The sequence below is a fragment of the Gekko japonicus genome, unplaced genomic scaffold (genome assembly GCF_001447785.1).
Source record: "Gekko japonicus isolate JY-2015 unplaced genomic scaffold, Gekko_japonicus_V1.1 scaffold2977, whole genome shotgun sequence".
NCBI classification, from domain to species: domain Eukaryota; kingdom Metazoa; phylum Chordata; class Lepidosauria; order Squamata; family Gekkonidae; genus Gekko; species Gekko japonicus.
In genome coordinates, this window is record NW_015176067.1 from 10,793 (window position 1) to 15,328 (window position 4,536).

Here is a 4,536-nt window from a genome sequence, read left to right on the forward strand (position 1 = left end):
GGTGGGGAGGGGAAGGGAAAGGAGTTTGTAAGCTGCTCTGAGACTCCTTCAGGTAGAGAAGGGCGGGGTATAAATCCAGTCTTCTCCTGCTGCTCCTCTTCGATTGAGTCAGTCCATCTCATGTTGGGTCTTTCTATTTTCCTCCTGCCTTCTGCTTTTCCTAGCATTATTGTCTTTTCCAGTGAGTCTTGTCTTCTCATAATGTGACCAAAGTACGATAGCCTCGGTTTAGTCATTTTCGCTTTAGTAGTTGCACATGGGCTTGATTTGATCTAGAACCCATTTATTTGTCCTTTTGGCGCTCCACAGTATCCATCCGACTCTCCTCCAATTTGTTGTTGTTCAGTCGCACAGTCAAGTCCGACTCTTCGCGACCCCATGGACCAGATCACGCCAGGCCCTCCTGTCTTCCGCCGTCCTCTGGAGTTTGCGCAATTTCATGTTCGTTGCATCTGTGACACTGTCTAACCATCTCATCCTTTGCCGTCCCCGTCTTCTTTGACCTTCAATCTTTCCCAGCATCAGGGTCTTCTCCAGTGAGGGCTCCCTTCTCATTGGGTGGCCAAAGTATTTGAGCTTCAGTTTCATTATCTGGCCTTCCAGGGAACAGTCAGGGTTGATTTCTTTTAGGATTGACTGATTTGATCTTCTTGCAGTCCAAGGGACTCTCCAGAGTCTTCTCCAGCACCATAGTTCAAAAGAATCTATTCTTCGGCACTCGGCCTTCCTTATAGTCCAACTCTCGCAGACATACATGACTACTGGGAACACCATCACTTTGACCATGCGGAGTTTTGTTGGCAGGGTGATGTCTCTGCTTTTTATCATGCTGTTTAGGTTCGCCATCGCTTTCCTCCCCAGGAGCAGGCGTCTTTTAATTTCATGGATGCTGTCACAATACCACGTTCCAAATGAACTAGCTTTATTGCTTTCATGGATCATGTAATTTATGAGTGGAATTCATCGCCACAAGATGTTATGATTAGTTCTTCTGCCTACCAGCAGTTGTAAATTATTGATTTTAATGTGTGGCTATTATGTTATCTCTGGCCCATAGCTACAATGGGGCTTTTGGGGGCTCCGCCTCCCCTATCTTAAAGGCACAACCTCACAAGAATTTCTCCTGTAAATGCTTTTTTCAGTCATTTCAAAACCTTTTTTTTGGTACAATATATTTTATTAATTTTCCAAATAGTACAATACAATACAAATAACATAACATTAAGTGTATAACATCTTGCAGTTGAAAAAGTTAATCAGTTGAAGGTAGGCACTGAACAGCAGTACATTAACTGAGTCTTACAAATAGATGTAAAGGTAAAGGTTCCCTTGCTCGAAAGCCAATCGAATCCGACTCTAGGGTCGCGGCGCTCATCTCCGTTTCAAAGCCGAAGAGCCAGCGCTGTCCGAAGACGTTTCCGTGGTCATGTGGCCGGCATGACTAAACACCAAGGCGCACGAAACGCTGTTACCTTCCCACCGAAGTGGTACCCATTTATCTACTTGCAATTTCTTGCTTTGGAACGGCTAGGTTGGCAGGAGCTGGAACTAGAGACGGGAGCTCACTCCGTCATGTGGCACACTCGGGTCTCGAACTGCTGAATTACCGACCTTCCACAGCCTGCAGTTCAGCGTCTTAACCACTTGAGCCACCGCAGCTCCAACAAATAGATGTAGTGAGGTTCATTTTATCATTTCTCTAAAGTTGATGACCATATGTTGAAGGGAAGGAAAAGCATAATAATTAAGTTCATAGTTAATTACATAGAACAGAAGTACTGATTTTACCACAATCATAAATCATCTATTAGTTTTGGAACATCGGAGTTCTCATTTAGGTATTTCAAGAGAGGGAACCAAATTGCTACAAACGATGTGGGAGCAGGTAACCTGTCAAAGCGCGCAAGATTGTCCGAGAGTTTCGCCATAACATATAAATCCCACAACTTATTATGGCCATTGTGTAAGCGTGGGTGCCATTGTCATTTTCCAATGCGTGGCAATGGCCGTCTGAGCTGCAAAAAGCATTATGGGGACCCATTCTACAGTTGCAGAAGTAGAGCCCTGATTCTGCCCATCTGCTCAAAAACAGGTGTTCTGGTATGGGTAGGATTTCTATCTTGTGAAATTATTTGATCAACACTGCTTCCCAGAATGGGAGCATTTTCAGACATTCTACCCAGCACATTTGTGCCAGTTTGCATGGGGTGAGGTACCAATGTGCCATAATTTTAAATGATTGGAGCTTCAGCGAGGTGATTTTAGAACGAAATGGCGGAGAGGACCATATTTTGTGCCACTCTTCTGTTGTCAACCTAATGTTGCATTCTTTATGCCATAAAGTTTGATAAGTTAGGCCTGTATCACTATCTAGTGAAGCTAAAACCTTATAGATTTTAAGAGATTAGGCCTCGTTGTGTTACTCTAGCTATACTGATCAACGATTCCAAGGTCGTGAATTTTAAAACCTTTTTTTAAAAGGTGTGTGCTCCTTTAAGCAGAGTGGGGTGCTGTAATTGACTGATGCCCACTCTGAGCAACGGGGTTGGAGTAGGTGACCTCTAGGATCCCTTCTAACTCTGTGTCAAGAAACTGGTCTCCTTTAAGAGAGTTTTTCTGCCTAAGTGTTAGCTTCCTTGACTGTTTTTCTGCCTAAGTGTTAGCTTCCTTGACTGTAGAAGTCATCATCCCCACCTGCTGGCTTGTTATCAGAACTGTTGCTTAGGCTGGCAGAAGTGATTAATTTATAGCAGCTGAGAACTGTCATCTAAAGTGGTTGACCCTTGCAATTTACCTGGTCACAGCTTTCTATTGGCTAAATGGCTTTTCTTTCTGCACTGAGAACTTTAGCCCCACCAGAAAAAAATTTGCCCACAAGCCACAAAATCCTGTCTACGGGCCTGTGTTATCTTGGCACGCAGAAGGTCCCAGGCTCAATCTCTGGCATCTGCAGTAAAAAGGATCAGGTAGGAGGTGATGTGAAAGACCTGGAGAGCCACTGAAGGTCTTAGTTGAGAACACTGACTTTGGTGGACTGATTCAGTATAAGGCAGGTTCATGTGTCCACATGCAGACAGTATTCAAATGCAAATCTGGCTTCTGGATATCCCCAGATATTAAGAATTGGCAGTAGTAGTTAACTATTGCTATGTTTATGGGATTTTCTCAGGCATTGGATTGGCTGCTGTTGAAAAACAGGACTCTAGGCTAGATGGCCCAATAATCCCATTGGTTGCTTTACAATGTTGTAAGCTTTTCCAGGCTGAGGAACAAAGTAGCTTTGATTGTCTGATTATTCTGTGAAGTTGTTGTCCAACTGGTGTAGTTTCAGAGGGGTAGCTGTGTTGGTCTAGTAGCTAGAGCTGAGTCTAGTAGCTGTTTGGAGACCAACAGGATTTTGGAGGTAGACGTTTTCGAGAGTCATAGAGATGAAGGGAACTTTGTTGAAAGCTTGATGTATCCTTAATTGTGGAATGCTGAGAGTAATTAATTGTGTTGTTTACCCGCCCTGAGCCCTGCTGTGCAGGGGGGGGAGGGCTATAATCCCAATTTTTACACTGTATATCCCAATTTTTACACTGTTCCCCCCCCATAATTAAACCCAAGCAAATGGAAACCACATAAACTAAGTTTATTATTCCTGCTTGATCCTTGAATCTGTTAAACATCTTTATTATGCTGTAGGATAATTTACTGCTCACCCTCTCTATAAATATGGACTGGTAATTTCCATTTTTGTTTCTGTCTCTGTCTTGTCTCTAATTGGCCGTTCCTGTCAACTAACCCCCCCCTTCCTATATGCAATGGTTGAGGAAATTCTGTTTCACTGTATCTGAAGAAGTGAGTGTGCACACGAAAACGTATAACTTGAATAAAACTTTGCTGGTTTTAAAGGTGCCGCTGGACTCAAACTTCAGAGCAACATGGCTACCCACCTGAATTTATTTTCTTATGATACCTAACGTTAAGTAAAAGCAGCTAGGGAGTTTTGTGGAGAAATCCCAATTTTGTTCATTTGGATTTTGCTCTTGTTGGAGAAGACCAGGATTAAATTAGGCATTTTTTAAAGTATATATATATATATAAAAAAAGAAGTCTCGCTTAGGAAATCTAGACTAACCAAATACCAGTAACTTGTATTTGGCTTTAGATATAGTTTCCCAATCAAAGGTGTCAATGTCCATTTTATCTAAGATAGGGTACCAGATATTTAGAGGATTGGAAAAGTCACTCTCATTTTGGTTATTGGAATGATAATTTGAGAAATTGCTGGACAAATTAGAAATTCTTGAGACATTCCTAGCGTAAAGCTCTTTGGGTATCACTGGGTCTTGGGCTGACTTGCTGTAGCTTTTGTGGGGTTGTTGTCAAAGGCTTTCACAGCCAGAGTTCATTAGTTGTAGATTTTCCGGGCTGCGTGGCCGTGGTCTTGGCATTGTAGGACCTGACGTTCCGCCAGCAGCTGTGACTGGCATCCTCAGAGGTATAACACAGAAAGATGGAGTACTCTCTGTGTCAAGGTGAGAAGAAAAATGG